Source organism: Notothenia coriiceps, unplaced genomic scaffold (genome assembly GCF_000735185.1).
Source record: "Notothenia coriiceps isolate Sejong01 unplaced genomic scaffold, NC01 NC01_scaffold00030217, whole genome shotgun sequence".
Taxonomy (NCBI): Eukaryota; Metazoa; Chordata; class Actinopteri; order Perciformes; family Nototheniidae; genus Notothenia; species Notothenia coriiceps.
The window spans coordinates 342,388-364,132 of NW_011362918.1; the positions used below are offsets into that span (position 1 = coordinate 342,388).

General features: G+C 41.1%; 1 protein-coding gene across 1 annotated transcript in view; it reads left to right on the forward strand.

Annotated features, from left to right (window-relative positions):
• celsr1a (cadherin EGF LAG seven-pass G-type receptor 1a) overlaps window positions 1-21,745 on the forward strand; it is a 75,179-nt gene that overhangs the window by 2,325 nt on the left and 51,109 nt on the right. The window lies entirely within an intron of this gene.

Consider the following 21,745-nt stretch of genomic DNA (forward strand, 5'->3'; position numbering starts at 1 on the left):
CCCCCCCCCCTGGCCTTTAATATTTTGGGTCTGTGTTTGCATGTGTGCCTTCAGGCTGGAGACAGCAGTTTGAAGTGTAAATACCAGAGGATCAGGACTGGTCACTGTTTCGACTCCACTGATGTCTGATCACTCAATTACAGGGTAGAGAGAGGAGGGATGATTGAGGATCCAAGTCTGTGTGGTAATGCCTGCAGTCATTGTGGGATAGTTGGGTTCAAACTGCTCTCTTTACCTCGTGGGAACCAATTACTTTGTTTCACTCAGAAGAGGCTAGAAGAAATTCATTTTTTATTCTCTGCACCCGGGACGGATACACTCCTATTACTGCTTGTATGGCATTGTTTGAATCTCCAAAATGTCTCCACGATTAGTACTTGAGCCACTTTCTTTCTCCCCGCTTTCTCCACACACTCTTAATCCATGTTCTGCAAGATAAGTGTTTTATTTCCAGCAGGAAATCTCTCTAAGCATCATGGTGGTTCCTGTAAATTGAAAGTGAGCTAGGAATGGTATTCCCAGCATGCAAGTGTGTGTGCTTGCTTGTTTGCAAACACCTATGTTTTGGGTTGAACAAGGACAACGGGTAGAAGTGGGGGGATGTCCTGGGGGGGCGTTTGTTCCTTCATTGCAATGTATAATCTATTTTTTTGGCAATTCTTTTTACATTTAAGATTTTCATAGGATGTGTGTGCTCAGTGATGAAGGCCTTGATCCAGGTTGCCACTTAGATGACCCTCTCCCCCCTCCTCACCCTTTACCCTCCCCTGTCTCACACGCAGGCAGAGTTATCTCTCGTTTACATGCTGCAGGACAATGATTTCACCACTCAAACTCAAACAGGTTTTGGGTGGTGGAGGGGTCGTATTTGATTGTAACCCGACACACCTCTCCGCGTCCCTTTTCTTTTTCATTCCCTCTCACTCGGGCGACACAGTACTCCCCTTTGTCTCACTCACCGAGGAATCAGGGGAGAGCATCGCAGCTCGCCGGCGGCTCACGAGTGTGACATTACATGCGTCATGATGTGCGATGACCGGCTGCAGGAATGTTAAGTGGTAGTGGGGCGGGGCCCGAGGGTGTATATATACTGTGTCAAGCCTGAGTGAATGACATGTGTGACAGTGAAGGAGAAGGAGACAGTTGGAGCGTCCCTCCACTGGGTGTCTGTTGCGGCAGTGTTCACACAACTGTGGTTCATTTTTGATTTGTTTTAGGGTGTCTAAAGGAACATTAACCGAAGGCGATGCAGAGTAACAACAGCAAAAGACGTCATCATTATGTACTACGCATCTTATTTTGGTTTCTCTTTTGGCTTTGGCTCTTCTTTGGTGCCAAGATATGTCAACAGTCACATGTGAATGACATAACTTTCACTTTTTGTCACAGCAACACGGACACATTTAGATACAAGCATTCAAATACCAGTCACATGTAGGTTGCATGCCATGAGGTTAGATTATTTACTGATATACTGTATCTACTTGTGTGGTGCACATGGGAACCAAAGTCATGTGATGCCATTCAACTGTGTCAACAACATGTGTAGTCTCAGTTTCTGAATCAGTTTTAGGATCTCGATGGTTAGGATTCGTCCTTTAGCTGCATTATTGACCTTTTTAGAAATCTTTACCCTCAGGTGTCCAATCTGTTCTCCAGTCTAGACTGAAAGACAGAGGAAGCTAAATGTTCATTATCCGGGTCTCTATAATGACGAACAACCTGCCTGAGGAGTCCCCTTAACTCAGTGCAGTCTGGTTTTAAAAAAAACAAAACAGATTAGCAACATCAAAGAGCACCATAGTAGAAAGGAATTGGTAACTGTTCTTCTGAGTGGATGGCACAAAGGTGTACTGAAATATTTAATTTGCGTTGAAAGCAAAACTTATATCTTGATTTTTAAACGAATATTCTAAAACAACAAAATGTAGACTGGGACTTCTCAGCAGTTGGCCAATAAATAGTTCCCCTTATAACCTAGAATACATTTGTGATTTGCATATACAACGTTAGCTTAGCCTGATCGATCCGATCTCCATTCAGAAAACACGCATTTTAAAAAGTTTTTCGCCTGCCGTCTTGTCTGCAGACCGGTATCAGTATGTTGTTACTTCGGCATCATTTTGAAACGTGTATTACAATTAAATCACGGTAAAATATGTTCATTTTGTTGTAAGGCAAGGCAAGGCAAGGCAAGGCAAGGCAAGGCAAGGCAAGGCAAGGCAAGGCAAGGCAAGGCAAGGCAAGGCAAGGCAAGGGATTTTATATTTATATAGCACCTTTCAACACAAGGCAATTCAAGGTGCTTTACAAAAATGAAAGACATTCACACAAAGGCATTTAAAAACAGTCATTAAAAAGAAAAGATAATAAAAAAAACATGAAATGAAAAAATACATGAATAAAAAGTACATCAATAAAAAGTACATCAATAAAAAGTTACAGTGCAGTTTAAGATATGAATAGTTCACACAGAAGTTCCACTTTACTGATGAACACAACGGCTCAGTTTCAATTAAAAGCAGCGACAAAAAGATAAGTCTTCAGCCTGGATTTAAAAAAGTTGTAGTTGAAGCCCCCTTGCCAGCGATTCTCTCTGACCATTCAACAGTCGAGAGTGTTTACGTCACTAGTTTAGCATATTCAGCCCGGTTGTTGGCCCGGTAAGAACCTCGATTTTGGAGGGCCATAAAAAAGGTGAAAAAGTAGCCCTGAGCCGGAACTACCCCTAGTGGAAAAGCAAAAAAAAAGCTTAAACTTTGCTGCAGTGGAAAAGCGCCATTATTCTAAGCTAAGCTAAGCTAACTGTCTGCTGCCTGAAGCCTTAATGTTTATGGTGCAAATATACGACTGGTATCACCTAACCCTAATCATCACGTAACACTAACTGCGTGAGCCTTTTTCAAAAAACGTACCTCCAGACTTTCATTTTTGAAGACATTTACCCAGTTTTATTGATTCAATTCTTAAATCAAATAGTGACTAAGAATAGAGGACCAAGGATAGGAGCAATGACAAATCAAAACTTCCTGTTCATTACAAATGTACAATCGTTCAAAAGTTCAAATAGTTGGATGCTCAGTTTGCACTCTGCAACCTCTGCTTTAACCCTAACTGTGTCATTATTTCCGTTATGCACTGTAACTTCATATCTTAGCCATTTCTAAGGCAAACCCCTTTGTTATAGTCCTGTTTGTAATGCATTGGGATACCATCCTCTCAGCTATTAAGACTTGGCACTGACTGAATGCAGGTATTAGGATGAAATGTCAAACGGCTTAAATGGATTGAGTTTACTGGCACAAATATCTGTTCAACGTTTGAGTCCTGTTGCTTAATCGAGGGCTAAACTAAAAAAGGTAATATAAATATAAAGAGAAAATAGCTAAATCAAACTAGTCACGTTTTATGAGCAAGCTTTTATAAGCAGTTAAAAACAAATGTTCCATCAACATGTTTCCTGAAATCTCACACCACCTCATAATTGCCCATGCTTCATTGGGGTTTTTACTAGTCTTCTACAAGTGTTGTTTTAAGACTCCGCAGAAAGACTTCATGTTCACCGAGGTGTCGCTTTTTAGTCATTTCCCCCTCAGCGACAGCCAGGGAAGAAGCTGGCGAAAGGTGTAATCCTTACAGTTAATTGAGTGCGTGTGGGGAACGTGTCGATGCACGCTGTTGTCTCGTTGTGTCCTGCTGCTGCCTGTCAAACAGCATTCAACTTTTCGGAAAATCTTTCTATCTTTAAGTCGCTATCATGCGTAGGTTAAAGCTGGTGTTGATGCATCTATAGTTCATTCAGTTTCTTTCCACAGCATGATAGATGGCAGTGCTAGCAGTCTAATTTTAAAGCCTTTGATTATACACAGCCTTGTATTCCTACCAAGCTGCTCTCCGGGTAAATTGCTGTGTATACTCCAGATTTTTATGGTGATGGTAATTTAGTGTACGGTTTATATTTAGCTACACTAGCAGTTGTGACTCTAATGTCCACCACTTTGTTGCAGACTGAAATATCCCAATCATTATTGGATGGATTGCTAGTAATTACATCTAGACCATCTTTAGCTTTTGTATTGTATGTATAGCATGCATTCGTTAGCATTTAGCCTTATGTTTAAAAAGCTTTTTATTTCCAGAATGGGTGCTACTTTTTGAGTTGAGATCTTAATCATAAAATTTGTACCAAACATATATTAAGGACGGTATACACTTGTGTGAGGCTTTTGATCCCTAGGAGGATACATGTATTCCCTATTTCTCGATTCCTGGGCGTGAATCGAGGGCACTTCCGCACCTGTATGTTTACTGTCATGAGAGAATTTGAACCCTGACTTACAGGAACATTTTGGCTTCTTTTTCCCCCAATGTGTCAGCCACAACTGCTGTCATCATGGGTGTCCCGTTACAACCTCATGACAGCTTCTGTTCTGCTCTGACAGCTCCTTTCTCTTGTCAGCTCAAAGGAAACAAAATTATGAGCGCACACTACGAACTTGCATTATGCATTCACACGCATAACAGCGCATTGAGCATCATAGGCAAATCGTACACCACGCCCTGGGTCATACTTGGCACCTACAGGCGGAGCGGCTTAGGCCTGTGTAAGCATTTCAAAGGAAGAGACTAAGGCGTGCGGATTGAAGCTTTATACGTTTTATCCAACACCTCCAGGCCTCATCTTTTAACAGAGAGGGAGAGATGGATACAGAGACGTAGACAGAGGGAGCTCCGAGGTGTATTGGGTTTTCTCTGCCTTTTCATTTGGTGTCAAGATGCTTCTTTGAACTAGGACATCCTCCTGTTACATTTTGGATGGGGCGACTCACGCACATACACACAAGAACACAAATCCATAACCTGTCTATAAGAATGCAATTTGCACTTGCACATGAAAAAAAGGGTACAGTCGCCCCTCAATCCATCACACACGATCCTGACAGCAGTCGTGGACTTTGGAAAGCGGTCGACCTCTTCCCCTGGAGTGTTAAGGCCAAGTTTCACACAAAGATCCCTTCCACCTTTTATACGGCTCACAAAAACTGCCTCACCCTCCCGAAATGTCTTCAGTTACATGCGTATCAAAGTAAAGGCTGCTTTATCTTACAGAAACAGCTTTTTAACTGGCTTAAAAATGCAGTTTTATGGTGCCAGTAAAGGTCACGTATCATTTAACCTCCTCATTTATCATGTATAAGCAGTACTTTTAAAATATTGTTTACAACAAATTAAGATGCAAGTTTACACAAGTTTTTCCTGCCATTTTACATATAAATATATTTTTGGTCCACTGACAAACAATCTGCTTTCTGCTTGTATCTGCAAAGAACAAGTTGGAAAGGTGCCTTCTTGGCTTCCTCGCCGTGGAAGAGCACTCCTGACACCTCTGTTATCGAGCAAGACCCACAATGCCTCTCTGTTTCTGTTCATCCCATGTGATGTTTGAAAATGAAATACGTGCCGCCGTCTAACTTTGGCAGCGCCTTATTAAATTAAATCCTGGGTTACAGTGAGTAGCTGTTTATGTGTTTGTGTGCATGGCTTTGTGTGTGTGGGGTAGTACTCAGGATGCCCTTGGATCAAGTGAATGCCAAGAATGAGCTTATTCCTGATGTCTCTTCAGTGATAAGAGCTGAAGGGAGGACACTTTCTGACTGAGAGTAGATAACTAAAAGTGGCTTCAAAGATTCCCCCCCCACAAATCTTTCCATCCTGTTTCCTTTTCCAAGTGTCAATAATGATGAAGTGCAACAAATTGAGTTGTTGGTCAACACTTATTCTGCTTGTACTTATTTGTAGAGGCCATTTGCCAGACCCTAACCCTCTCTGAATGCTGTTAGAGGCTAATGCTTACCACAGACACTTCTACTGCTGAGCACTCACTCTGCTTAAAACCCTCTTAAATGCTGCAGGGAATCGATTTCCATTTTAGATTTAGCTTAGCTGATAATGCAGTCTTAATATACTCTTAATGCTGCTTGAATGCCTGATGAACTGTTGCTTTTTTCGGTGCCAAAAGGCCAGGCAGGCTAAATAAAGGTAACGCTGTGGCTCTTCAGGTTAACACATGTATAGGTAATCATCAGAGTGAAGTCAAATCATTTATCTTTAGTCAATTATGAGGCGCATGTATCTGTACACTTAGCCTCTGCTTTCCTTCAGGCTGAAGAATGACCGTATAAGAAGGTGCAGGTTCAGGGGTCATGACCTCTGAAAGGGTCTCTTCACTGTTGGCCCCCAGGTCACTCCCAAGACAAAGTGGAGGTCTGACTTTAGCAGCTGAGGGCTGAGGGTTTTCCTATCTGAGTAAACGTACAGTAATTGCTTGGGTCAAATGGACTGTCACTCCGTCTTTCCTTCTGTGTGTCGCAGATAATGTTTGTCTTTCTCCGGAAAATATGTGAAAGAGACAGAAGCCCTTTTTATAAGACATGGATAAGCAATAGCTGGTTTAATTTGTCTTTAAAAGTCATGGCTTTTTGTTCCTCAGACATGGTTTCTTTGATTTGTCTGAACTTTTGTTTTGTTCTGACCTTTGAGTCCACTAAAATAAAAAGTCATTATTTATGAAAGAGCATAATATGATAAAATATTACTATTTTCAATTGCTCACATGCTCATATTTTCATGACAATGGGGAACATTACATTTTCACCTTTTTGAAGTAGTTCATACGCCCATTAATGACTTTGCTGTTTAATATAAACAACTGGATAATCAGGTGGGTAGTTCTCATCTTTTAATACTGCATGTAATAACTGTATGACACATTATAACCTTACCTTACAGAAACACTTAATGATTAGACTGTAATAATGATTTACATGTCAGAATAATGATTTACAAGCTTGTGGAAATTCATGTTCATGGATTCCCCCCCCTCGCCCCCCCCCCCCCCCCCCCTCAATAACATTTCAGTCTGCGGTGACTATGCTCAAAGTTCAGATAAACAAAAGTTCACAGGGTTGACAGTCACGAGTCAGACTTAATTTGCATTTTATCTTCAGTACACAATTACATTACCTCTGTCTCCCTCAATATTAGAATACAGTACCCATACTAAACTCCTATGAGCTGCTTTAACACGAAAAGCGCGGGTGAGGAAAGGGCTGAGTTTTAACACGTCAAAAGTGTGTGTCTGCGTGTGAGTCTTCAAGTGCTGATGGCCTTTCAACCACAGACAGCCCTCACTTTGTGTTGTGTATGTGAAGTGATTGTCTCGACGTGTCGATGGTCACACAGGTTATAATGGGCTCACGGGACATTTCAATATGGACTTAAGACATTCAGTGGGGACCTTTTTATTACAGGAGAGATCAGAGTGATGTTTGTTACTTTTAACCACATTCCTTTGAAACAAAGGTGGTTTCTGACACCAATAGTTCGTTTTGAGATGTTACTTTCCTAACTATAGGTGTATTCAGTGGGATAACCTGATCCTATTTAGTTTATTATTCAGACCCCAATTACAAATGGCCCCATCTTTTTTTTTTGCAGCTTGTTTGTTGGTCTTAAAAAAGTAAAGTCTGTGGTCTTGTGATGTGAGCTGTTGGTGCTAGTGGTTTTCTCAGGATCAGGAGTCCTCAATATTTGGTATCAAGGTTCTTAGCTAATTGTGTAGTGGTTGGATTTAAGAAAAGAGTAAATAAACAACAGCTAATTGTGTAGTGGTTTGATTTAAGAAAAAAGTAAATATGCAACACAGGACATCCTGTAAAACCCTGCTTTTCTCAAAAAGCTTGGCTACCGTCATTAGCAAACGCCATTTTTGAATTCATTTGAACCGGCAGAATTAAGCCCTACAATTGATGAAGGCAAGTGTTTTGTTAAAGATTAAGTCACAGCAGTTTCACTAGGCGTCACCATGGAGATTGTCTGAGAATCCTGCATACATAGGGGGTTCATTCAGCATTGGAAAACGAAATAGAGAAAAGATTGAGCCAAACCATGTAGTGTAAATGCGGCATGACATGGATCTTGAGTGCTTCATGTTTGAATTAGAAAACATGCTAAGGTATCTGATCGTTGGGTTATGAGTAATCTGCCAAACATCTAACACCACATGTGGTTGGTGGACTGGCCCAAGAGATGTCTTTCCAAGCTCAACCATGTTTTTGATGTGAGGAATGAGTTGGGAGCCTGGTGCTTACATTTTAACTTACTGAGGGTCCGGGTCCGACAGCTGGCTCTCCATGCCTGGCATACTGCTGCTCTCAACACATTCATCACTACATGGACACACACCTATACATGCATACATTCCTTCGGTGCTGAAGAATATGTGCATGCTTCGAGTATTTGTGTAGAAATACAGCCTGCTGCATCAGGCTTTGAACATTGAAGTGGAATATTTGTACTGTGTTTCAAAAATGTATAGTTTGCATGTTGCAGATGGTTGGAAGCTACAGCTAAGAGGCTAGATTAGATTAAAGACTCCAAACAGAAGGAAACAGCTGCTGGACAAAAAAGTGTAAAGCTTCCACTCTTTCTGCTACTCAAATTTGAGCTAACGGTCTCGTGCTTGTAGCTTTATATAATAAATGGATGTTAGAGTAGTATCAATCTTCTGGTATCAAAGATAGCAAATGAACATATTCAAAATATGTTCAAAATATTCCTTTAAGCATAATGTGTCACATTTTCCTGCCAAATTTCAGTAGAAGCTATAGTTAGCTTGTTAGCTAATGTATCAATCTTTTGATTTTGCTAATCAAATTGTTGTTCACCAAATAAGTAGCATACTAAAGGACTTTTGGTGATTGATAAAATGAAGTTTTTGACATGGACTAGCTTGCTAAATAATCAAACAATCAAGCTAAATTCCCCTTTTGTTCAGCTTAATATGAAAAATCTGATTTGTGTTTCTGTTATTTTCTTGTAGTGAGACCACATTTAGCATTTCCTCCTCTGCCCTCCTTCCTTTACACTCTTCCATGGACCAAATCTGTCGTAGCGATGCGTTTTTACCATATATGCGCTTCACATATGCGGAGGATTCACTGATATGACTCAAGGCCTGTCAGTCTTGTAAGACAGCGTCCATAAAATGAAAGCGGATAGCTGTGGTTAGTTTTTCTGGTTTGACTTCGGGGCAACTTGGTTTACGGCTTGGATCATCATATTTTACCACATGCACACACACACACACACACACACACACACACACACACACACACACACACACACACACACACACACACACACACACACACACACACACACACACACACACACACACACTCACATGTACATGTATAAACAGTCAGCCCTTGTAATACCATCCATACCTGCTCTCTGTAGTCACTCACTCAGTGGGGGCTGATAAAGTGGAAATGCTCTGTTATTACTAAAGCGATGACAGTAGCCATGGGCAGGCATCACACGGGCATACCTCTGGCATTTACTTGAAGTTTTCCTGTATTGTACACTCTTTACTGCTTTGTAATACAGTACTCAATAGATTCAATGTTAACACATCAGCTCTAGAATTGTAATTATACTCTGTTTTCTCTTGTTTCTCTTAAGTATACAAACCCCAACTTTTCTCTGGAAAATATAGGCCCCAAACCTGGATAAACAACTGGTGAACTGATGCAAATATAGGATCAATAGAGAGCACACATTCTATCTTTGTCTGACACACATACTGTACACACACACTCACACACTTTCCTTTGTGTATTACCAGAAGACATCTCTTCCTACTTAATAGATTCCACATTCCAACCTCCACCACTGGAATGATTTCACCTGCCAGCCAAACCAAGAAACATCCGTGTGTGTGTGTGTGTGTGTGTGTGTGTGTGTGTGTGTGTGTGTGTGTGTGTGTGTGTGTGTGTGTGTGTGTGTGTGTGTGTGTGTGTGTGTGTGTGTGTGTGGGCATACATGCAGTGTGTGTCGACTTTCAAATATGCACCTTAAACACATGAAGTGCTTGAAAATGGTAATTCCTAAGAAATAACTGATGTGCATGAACATCATTGACATTCTCTTTTCCGTAGTACACACACACACACACACACACACACACACACACACACACACACACACACACACACACACACACACACAGCCAAGCTTCTGTTTTTTTGTCCTTTATACATTTCATCTCCTTGAAATCATCAAAACATGTCATAACACAACCCCTTAACTTCAATTACATTCTTTTCCTTATTTCAAACGCAGAAATATTCTGTATCCGGGAATGATTGACGTGAAGTGCTGACACAGTAATTTGTGGGACCATTAAAATTTGTCTCATTGGGGGTCGATTTAATAGCTGTGTGATGTTGGGGCGTGTACCTGCAGGTTTCAGCTGAAGTCATAATTTACCGTTCCCCCGCCCTGATGAATCCCCCTGAACGAGAGGAGGGACAGGGCGAAGGAGTAGCAGGATGACAAGGAGAAGTAATTTAAGATTACAAGAATAATGTTGTCTCCCACAAAGAAACACGTGTAATCTGTAGTTGTCAAGATGTCGTTTTAGCCTCAATGGAAGAACTCAAAAGACCGATTGCCAGTTCATTATGTTAACAATGTAAAGTTGATTGGGGAAGATGAAGCTAAAAGCAAAAGATCTGCGTCCAGCTGCTTTCCTTATAATAAGAAGCTGCTATACTTAGCTTTACTGTGGGATGACAGTAATTGCTACCTCAATTTCAGTTAGGAATGCCGACAATTTGTCAACGTTGGTAAGAACTAGTGGGACCACCCATTTTAAAGGACGCTTAACTGAATCTGAATCGGGATTAATATGTGTAGTGTTTCTGCTGAGTAGCTCTGAGGAATTACTTGGTCCTAGGTTTGCACACAAGCCCTGGATAATGAACATGTTCAATTTATGGGTAACTCATTCAAACCATAACGGGTCAAAATAATCCGGATTAGCAACTGGAAAACTTTGGTCAGGACGAAATATCTATAGGAGGAAAGCTTAACCTCCATGTAGCCACTAGTGAATTCACTTTGGTTTATTTTTCTTTTAAGTTAACCTTAAGGAAGCTTTGTTGCCTGATATAGCTATTTTAATTCAGAGCGCTAGGGAGCTTCTCTCTAAAGAAAGTGGTAAATTGACAGAAACTGATACCTCTAACTGCCTCCCTCCTTTTCTTTCCTGAAGCTGACTCATTATCACACACCATTCTTGTCAGCCATGTCACCGAGCACAATACATTGACATTTAACTGACCCTTTGGAGGAGGGGGAGAAGAGGGGAGGGGGGAGAGAAGGACAGAAGTAAACAGGAGAGAAGGAGGTGGGAGAAGATGTAGGATGAGGGGATGGAAGTTCTGGCTGTGATAAGAGATGAAGCGAGGGATGTGGATGAATCTTGAGAGGAAGGGAGGTGAAATAAGGAGGAGGTGAGAAAGGAAGGAAGGGGGGAGGATGGAGGAAAGAGGTGGGGGGCATCTCAACATTTTTTTACCCTCACATTCCCTCTTTTTCTGACTTCAAAGAATCTCCCGGTGAGAAGGAATTATTCCCCTCCGCTCAAGCGTACCGCTTTGTTACACCACTGCTCTCCTCTCTAGTCCTCTGCAACCCCCATCCAGGCCACGTCTCATAAAGAGAATGGTGTTGTAAATGGGATGTAAAGGGCTCTATTCAAATAGTGTTGCTCATGCAGAATGTACTTTGCATGTTGCTGTTTCTTTCTGGTTATGAAAGCAAAGATTCCTACTCTCTCTTTCGATTTTGTGTTACATTTCTGTTAATGTTCCTCTTGTAAACCAGTAAAACCAAGAAAGGGCTAATACAACCCAGACACCAAAAACCCATGTGGCACACAAACAGTCTTTGTGAATTGCACCTGATCCACCCTCCGTAATCTCCTTCTACTTTATTGTATCCTAAATTAGGAAAGAGAGAGGGTAAGGTATTTCAGTTGCCCTCGCTGAATCCGTGACGGCACCGGGCCAAGAGAGGATAGAAACATCAAGAGGTCAGCTGGCAGCCAGCAGCTCCAGGTGGGCTGTGAGGCGAGCCTCAGCCCTACCATCTGCGCCTGTATCACAGATCCAATCTGCTGCCTGGGTTGGCTGCTGACTAACCGATGGTGGACTGAACGCATGAATGAATCGGTGAATCTGACTGGCTGATTCAATGAATGAGTGACTCATTGATTGAGCAAATGTTTGGCTGGGGAGAACGGCTGGCTCACAGCGTCTGAACAGCTGATATACTGCATGTGTTTATACTATATGTGAGGCAGGGCAATTAGCCAAGCATTTAGAGTGCAATCTCGGCTTCCCATAAAGCGTGACACTAATGATGCTTTTATTTATGTTCATGAGCTTGACAACAGTTTGTTTCTGTTTCAACTATTTGTAGTACCAAAAATAATAGTACTACTATGCAGAGTGGCATATATTACATCACTGGATTATAGTTAGTGGTGCAATAATGTGTACACCATTTTAGCAGCTAGTAAAGGAGGAGCTAATTTGTAAGATTTATTACACTGCCACCTACTCCATAATATTACATCATAATTACTTAATTGATTTATATAAGTACAATATTTGACACCAAATTGTTGTTGGTTGAAGTATAAGGTAGTATATAATGGAAATACTCAAGAAAAGTTCAAGTCACTCAAAGTTGTACTTAGTGACAGTACTTGAGTAAAAATACTTAGTTTCTGTCCACCATCTAAATTTAGTGAGAGGAATGGCGCCACTAACAACAAGGCAACAAATGGCCAAAAATGTTTATTAAAAGCCGGATTTTATTCAGTGAAACTCTTAAGGGTTTTAAGTTAAAGGACCACCATACAGTTCAATCTTTCAAGACAGTTTACAAGCCGCGAAGTGTGAATGCTGCTGCTCTGATAATTGTTAGCTCTCACTCGTCCTCCGACAGCCTCAAAGTTCCGGCTGATACATTAACAATTTATAGTGTTTCTCTAGACTTCCTGAAGTTGACAGCAGGTCTTAAGAGCGAGCCTCCAGGCCTCGAATACTCGTCAGGAGAACAGAGGGTGAGTTAGTTTGGGGAGTTTTACCGTGGCTAATTAGGAATGAAAAGTAACAATTATAGCAGCCTGCTTTTGTGAAGTCACTCTATTCTTTGCTGTTTGACTCGCTTTTTGCTGCCTCGTGGGTTGACAGCAGACAAAGTGAGAAATGGCAGGTATTCTTTTCATCCAGTGCTAACCTTGTAACTAGCAGACAGGCCACTCACTGGGGGGGGGGGGCAGTTAAACAAAAAGGGGAGGATATGTGTAGTTTCCCTCAGAATAGTAACTTCAGCATTTATTAAGACTTTGCTGGAGGTATAACTGCCATCCATCTAAGATCTTTACACAATTGCCTCATGTGTAAGAACCTAGACAACTATGAATATATCAATGATATTATTTTAGGGATTTAAGATTTTTTTTATTGTCTACAATTTTGAGTATCATATCATAGCATATTGTAAAAAAATCTGTATTTTTGGTGTATTCTTTGAATTTATAAGACCATTTTAGCTCAGGGAATTAAACAACCAAGGTTTGTTTGCATTGTACAGTATGTAACTAGGTTATTGTATTTATTGGGGATTACTTTTTTATTGTCTGCAATTTTCTGAATTAAGTCATAGCATATTAGGATTTTTTTAAATGTATGGCTTGATTCCAGTATTTTTGTTCTATTTTCTGAATTTATTGGGCACCTTTAGCTTAGGTAATTGAACCACCATGGCTTGTTTATATTGAATGTAACAAGATTATTCGATTTATTGGGGACTTGCTGCTTACATTTGTTTGAATTATTATTATAAGTTAAGTCTTGGACTTTTGCCAATTGGTTGTAAAAAAACATGGAAGATTTCTTGTATATTATGCCAGGCTTGGAGGCAAGATGGGGGTATTAGCAGGCATTCAGCATGTGTTGGTGGGGTATTCAGGAGTGTCAGTGGGGCATCTCTTGAGCGTTGTCCCCTGAAAACAGCTCCATCCACATATACACCCACACACTTGAACACACACACACAAACGTCTTGGAGATTTGCCCGAGTCTCTATTTAAACGGACGCAAGTCTCATGGTTTCCCAGGGCGACCTCCCTACACCGCCCCTCCTCTTCTCTTTTTTTTTTCACCCTGCTTTGTTGAAAAGAGCCAATCGTGCGTTGGCTGGTAACTAGGCACCCTATTTATCAGTAACCAGCACCAACAATAACTGAAACCCGACACCCCCTCAGAGAGCAAGACAGGAGGGACATGGCGAGTTGGAAAGAGACGGGGGAAAAAGCACCGTCAGGAACTTACAAAAAGTTTATGTTTACAAAATTACCTTATATTCATTTTATTGATTTGTATATTTGTATATTATTGCAGTTGAGTTGTTGCTTTTCTGAACTGAACTGGCAGTTAAAATCGTACAATTTTAACACACCGAAAACGTTTTATAGAAGTAAATAAAATAAATACAAAGACGAATGCCATGATGAGCGAGGGAAGAGAGCAGCTAACACAGAGTCAGAGTGAAAGACAGGATCTAGTGTCGGTGTAATGGATACTTTGGTCCTATTAGGCCATTCATGGCTGGGTAGCTCTTAAGAGAGCGGTGCAGGTCGACCTGTGAGGAGGCTTTTGATCAGCGTGCACCCCCACCTATAACAACTATTTGTTCCCTGTTAGCTTATCAAACGGGATCAATGCTAGAGAGAGTGAGGGGAGGAGCAGTGTGAGCAAGTAAATAAAAGTGGTGTGTTTGTGACTTTCTACACTTATATATATGTTCACACATTTGTTTGTCATGAAAAATGCTTGTCTATTATTTAGCTTGATCAACTGTTAACTAGGCTTCACTGCCTATAGATATTGTGTGTGCATGTGTGTGTTTGCATTCCTGGTTTTAGATGAGTGATTCTTTCCAAGCCGGAGAATGGCCTGTTTGACTCTTCACCTTTTAGTGATCTCATGAATAAGGACTTTGGGAAGATCTAATGGTGCTAATGCTAATGAGCCGACCACACACGCTGAAAGGACTCAACATGGTGACACATCAGTAGACACAGCATTCCTGCAAAATGCATGTGTAGGTGTTTGTGTGCATCTAAAACACTTGAGTAAATCGATGATCCTGCTGTATCTCACATGAAATCTTATGTCAATAAAACGTGCAAACCAGGAGAATCAGGAGGAAAAGAGGTAGTCTTAACTTAATGTTTGTTGGGTTGACTGTTGAGCTTCAATCGGGACACTCATTTATTTACTCATAATATATATTCATTTTATAATTACATGTATCCTCTCCTGTGGTTGGTCTGCTTTGCTTTCACACCACAAGCTAAGAAGTTGGAAGTTGACCTGACATTTTTTCAGGTGGTCTCAGTTTGATTGACAGCTCACAAGTTAACAAACCTTACAACAAATTGACAGTCATATCAAAGTGTGCTTCTTTTCATCTCCCAGCTCTGGCAGGGCATTATGATGCTCATTCTCATTTTTAAACTATGTCGACGGCTAGCTTCCTACTGGAGGTGATGACAGGTCATGTTTAGACTTCCACCCTTTCTTTTCAATACAAGACTATTGACATTTTGCTATAGAAATCTTCAATTAAACTGTCCCTCAGCTGTCAAATCAATACAGAACAAAGTGTTCCATTTTCCTGTGGAGATAATTAACCTTTAGAGTGTGTTGGGCAGAATTTCGCCCACTTCTTTGCCTCAAGGCGAGATTTTCTCTTTCTTCTCTTTTTTAGCCACCACAACCACATCATCTGGCGAAAACAGAGTGTGACGACACCTGGAAGCTTTAACCTTTTGAACCTTTAATTAGAAGAAGTGTTAGGCTTTAACTTGATTATTCGGCTCAGGAGAGAGGCATGGTGAGGGAGGGAGACGGCTGACAGCTAAGAGACTGAGAGGAGCAGCTAAGTGGATTTACCAGTGTTTTAAAATCGATTATAAAAGTGGGGCTGCAACAACAGTGATTTGATAGTGCCTGGACATTTAAAGCTAATGGGGCTTGGTAGTGCTCTATTAGGCCTGGTTGTTCTCCAGTCATGGTGTTTGGCAGCACAACTGCTGTTATGCTCAGAAATGTTATAATTGAGTTTGTGTGAACCATGGACAAAGAATGTATTCCTCATTGATTTACGCAGATTGGATGGCTTAATCTAGTTTCCCACAATGTTGTTTGCCCACCTTACTCAATACTGATGGACTGATCTCAAACTTGTTGACAACAGAATGTGTTTGCTACTATCTGCTTTGTCACAACACCAGTCCTGATGCCTTTTCTCCCTCCATCTCTGCTTTCAATCTCATGCCCATATCTCCACTCCGCTGATCAAGGCCTCTCTAGTATCTCCATGATTAATTACCTTCTTTTGCAAAAGTCGAACATGCATTGAGTGAACAAGTGCACTAATACCAGTCAACCCTCAGGCGCGGAAACAAACCAGGCGTTCATTTGGGCTCATTTTGAATTGTCTGGCATCCTCATCCGGGCTCGTTTAGTATTGTCTGGACGGGAACAGTGCTGCTATTCTTTTCACGGCTCTCTCCCAAGGATCCTAAATGGGACATAGATATTCTAGCCGGGTCGGTTCTTTGCCTGGCACTCGATGCCCCTGAGTGCTCTGCTTGAGTACAGTCGCTAAGGGCACTTGTGGAGGGCTTGTGAAAGTCCATTCTGCTTAAAGGTGAAGGTGGAGGAGAAGTTGAAACAGGCTTCTGAACTCCCTCGTGTGCCAAGCCAAAGGTCTCACATTATCAAAGTAGGGAGGGTTTCTAACCGTTTGCCTACACTAGATGTGTTTCAACCATGTATTGTCAGATGGAACAGATTACTGTTAGCAGTAGTTATTTCTTTAACTGTGACTTAAAGCATCTTTTTGGATTCCATGTCTTTGTGTGTCCGACTCACGCACAACAGCAGATTTGCTTGATGTTGGAACACTGAATTTTGGGAAAATATTTGCCAGATTTAATGAGAGGGGCTATTTCTTTTCTTTTTAACCAAGGCCTTTAGGAAGAAGTGCAAGGTGCATTCTGCTCTTGCAATGGGCTTGAAATAAGAAGACAATATATTATGTCCTTTATTTTTGATTTATAGACATTTGATGTGGCAACAACTTCAAACTAAGGCCACGCAACTGTTCATCTAATTAAGTATAGTACTATACATTCTATTTGATGTCTGAGAAAGCAGAGAAAATATTTTAAGTTAAACTTAAATTGAAATAGTTTTTAAGGAAGAGCTTGTGGAGCATTTTGATATAACAAAAAAACACGCATCACAAAGAACTGCTTAGCTTTTCCAAAAAACAAATGTAGAGAAATTGGAAGGACACGCAATGGCCTTACAATGAGTCATTTTCTCATCATAACGAGAAAGATTGGTTATATTTTGGTCTCTTTATTTGAATTCAAAATGTATTTACTACCTCCCTGGTTTGGAAGTTGTGTGACCCAAAGGACTCTGGTTCATTCCCACCTGTTGTCAGGGCTGTTTCATAGTCCCAAGCACTGATCCTGGTTCAGTCAGTGTGTGCGTGTAATCCCACCTGTTCTCTGGGATGTTATCCTTCTGACAACCCCGGGGCAAACACCCACCCACCCAACACCCAGACCTCACCCACACTCCCTACCCTCTTCCACTACTCCCTCCTGGGGTGAAAGGACTCTTTTGTGTGCCTGTTGCCATTTTTCTCCCCCTATGAAGGCTCCAAGAAAGAAGGAGAGAGCGGGAGCTAATCCCACTAAGGTGGTCATTGAGTGAAGGATGAAGATTAGGAAAGGGGAAAGAGAGAAGGAACAGAGGGGAAATGTTTAGCCTCCTGAAGTGCTGCAGGTGTTTTGGGGAAATTAGAGTGCAACAGCTGTGAGTTTGTGTGTAGTCCTGAAGATATATGATCAAACATGCACACACAGTTTGTAACTCTGACACAATAATTAATCAGCCCCCTGCATTATAAGATACAGTAGTAATGAAGTCTATACACACACAAACTCTTCCCAATTCATCTCCCTCCTGTTCTTTATTGCCGTTTCCATTGCCCCTATCTTACTCACGCTGCATATTAAATAACACACAGTATATCATCCTTCCCCTTCCTCTCGCCGCCGATGTCCTCCATGTCCGTCAAGTTTATCGCCATGTGTATGTGTGAGTGTTTAAATCGGAGCTCCCTCTTTGCTCAACACTTCATTCAGGCAGACAGACGGGCATTCCTGTGAACAAATACTGCCAACTGCTTGTAAAGGGGATGAGAGGGTCTTTCGCTGAGGGCTTCTAGATATGAGCGAGTGTACTCACACACTCAGCAGTGCCAGCAGATAGAAACTCAATCGTGTTGAGTGTAAGCTGACAGAGGCTGTAGAGTAGAATCAAAACTTCTTACATAAAGCTGTGATTAAGGTGTTCTTGGATATTATTTTAACGTGAAGGGGACCTATCATGCAAAATGCACTTTGTGATGTCTGTTATACATAAATATGTGTCCCCGGTGCGTCGGGGAACTCACGCAGCGTCAGAAAATAAAACCCTCTCTCTTTTCCTCCGTACCCAAATCTTTTAAAAACGGGTGTACAACGAGCGGATACAGATTCCATCCGAACTGACGTCAAATCGGCAGCGGACCCACAGAAAGTTGCTATCAGAAACAATGCCTGACGTGTTTTGGACGTCTTTGTTTACATTAGCAAGCCTCGCTAACACTCAGAGCTAACCTGTACTGGAGAGCACATGTGTTTAAAAAGCAGGAAATAAAACTGACCTTGTGATAAACCCGCAACAGAAAAAGCAGTTGAGCTCCATACTGTTTCAGAAATAATCCTTGACGTGGTTTAAACAGGATGGCGTTTTATCACAACCGAATTTAACTTTATCTCCGGTATAATTCTGATCAGGCATTAGCTCCGCCTCCTCTTCTTTCTTTTTTTTCAAGCTAAGGACCCACGATCCGCGTTTCTCTAACAGGGCTTCAAAAGAGGTGTTTGAGCAGTATGAGGCATGGCTACAATGGTTGATCTGTTTGGTATTTTGAAAAAAAAACTCCACAGACATGTTTTGTATAGGTATGGCCCTACAATATATCTTTCAAATATAGCATGATAGGTCCACTTTAAGCGTGGGCCTCTAGAGAGTCATCATGTCAGATTGCAAGAATTGTATCTCTTTGGTTTGAAAAATGTTGTTGTTCTAAGTCCTGAAATGAAATAAAGCAGGAGTCATGGACCTATAGATTATAGATGTCTGAGAAACCATAAATATCTCTCTTTCTCTGCTCTGTATCTGTGAACCTGCTGCCTCTTGCATTCCTGTGGTCAATCATCTACCCTTGGTTAACCCTTTATTTGCATTTGAAATCACCGCTGCTTCATGGTTAACGAGCTAAAGGAGCTTAATCATTTAAACATATACATTATCATTGGAATATGTGAAACCGGGTTATACAGAATGCTATTATAACTCAGCTTTTTCAATCCTCCTGGGCAGGATCAAACTCTGGCTAGTAGCCTCTTCATACAGAGCTTTGAGTTGAAACTGCAATTGTTTAAAGTCAAGGTTTGACATTTAAGAAAAACGCTTATAGATATTCTTGCCAAGAGTTGGATAAGAAGATTTGTTCCACTCTTATATCTGTCTGATAGATATGAAGCTAGAGCCAGTTATCTTAGCAAAGAGACTGAGAGTAGGTGGAAAGAGCTAGCCTGGCTCCGTCCAAAAGTTCATAAACTGCTAATAAATCAACTATTACATTTCAGTTTTTGTACAAATAACATATAGCAGGTTAAGAATATAGTTATAAAAGGCCTGCAGATTAATATCGTTTTTTATACAGAGCCAAACTAGCCTTTTTCAGTGCTAAGCATGGTGTTACACATTTTAGAAGACATTGCTGGGTTAATTACAAGTATAACCTGTAAGAAAGTTTGACAGCACATGAGGAAATAAAATCTATAATTCCATGTATGGTTTAATGATATATATTTAAGAGAGGGTGGGGGCTAAGCCAGATCAATATTATAGCTAATATCTGCGAAATAAAAAGTTTGTCCTTTAGTTACCAATACTCATTGCTTGCTTTCACTAATCACTTTCTTTTCTGTTTATCTCTTCTTACTTGGACGTATTTTGATTGATGGTGCTTTGATTACGTTTACAGTGTGATTTCTGCAGGGTGATTCCCCTCAGCTACCAGCGTACAGGATATCTGTCTGTCAGCGTGTCTGCTGGCTGCTGATATGCGATCCTATGTTGGCGCTGGTTGCCATGAGAGAGAAAAGGAGCGAAAGGGAGATGAAACTTGACATCTTGTTGGCCTCTGAACAGGACATTTGGAATTACCATTGATGGCAATGCTTCCTTTGAGGAAAAAGTCAAATGTTTTAATGGAGCATGGGCACACAAAGAGAGATTAGGGAAATGAGAGGAAGAAAGTTTTTATTGAACTCAACTCTGAGCAAAGCCATTGTTTTGTCATTTCCTATCTCTGGGGTGTTTTATTGGAAACACAGCAGAAGAGAAAACTGGCTGTCATATTGAACTGTTCAAAGAGTGTGTGTTTGGCCACCTCTAAAGTCAGGCTTGTTGTTTGTTTGCCCTTCCTGATAGGCTGGGGGTGTTCAGGTGTGTCCAATAAGGTGGAGCTGACAGTTGAGTTTCTGCTCAGTGATTGGCTGAAAGCCACTCAAGTTCAGGCTTTGTATTGCTTCAAATATGTGAAACCTTTTCTTCAAAAGAGAGTCAGAGGGAGGGGGAGAAAGTTGTCCGCTGCTCGTTGGTTTTTGAAAAGTACCTGACACACGTTTTCATTGGCTGCTCTGCTGTAAAACCTTAACTGAGCAGTAAAAAGTGTTGCGGGGCCAAAAATGGCAGAGAATCTTTTTTACAATGCCTTGTCGTATAGTCTTCCTGCCTTTATAATGGCAGGCCTCCCTTGAGCTTGTAACATTTTACGCTCTCAATTACCATTCTCTTTAGTCATGATAAATGTCAGCAGGGGGGAAATAACCTCGTCAGCTGAGTAACGGCTACTGAAGAAAGGAACAGCTTCAGGTTGAAAACTGTTTCTGTTGTTTCTTCTGTGGATCCAGACAGACACACACAAAAGAATAAAAGATAGCAAATCTAGATACATTTCCTGAAAGCAACAGCATATCAGAGAGTAATGTGTTCTCCTTTCAATACAGTGTTAGGAGGGCAGGAATCGTGTGAAGGGGGTGAAGTGTGTCTCTCTGGTGGGCTTGTCACCTCCCTGAAACCTGTCGCAGCTACAAATGTTTGTTTGTTCTGTTGTTTTACTGACTAGTGTTCTCGCTAACTGACTAAACACTGTTGTTGATTTTACACATTGGAGTTTGGCAGGGGTGGCCACCACAGTTGTCACCGTATACACTAAACTAAATAGTAATGCCATGTCTCAAATAGGAACCTTTGTGATATTTGAATATTCTTAAAGTAAATAATCTTATATAAGCTTCTTTTATAGTATTCAATATAATATAGATAATATGTATAATAGTATAAATATATAGGTGTTTGTGTCGTCTGGAGCTGTGTGTGGTTGTCCCTTAGCGACAGCTGGACAGAATGCGTGTCAACAATTCAGGCTGGTTACGACAGTCACAAACCACAGAAGAAGACCTCTGTGTGTCTGTGTGTCTGTGTGTTTGTGTGTGTGTGTGTGTGTGTGTGTGTGTGTGTGTGTGTGTGTGTGTGTGTGTGTGTGTGTGTGTGTGTGTGTGTGTGTGTGTGTGTGTGTGTGTGTGTGTGTGTGTGTGTGTGTGTGTGTGTGTGTGTGT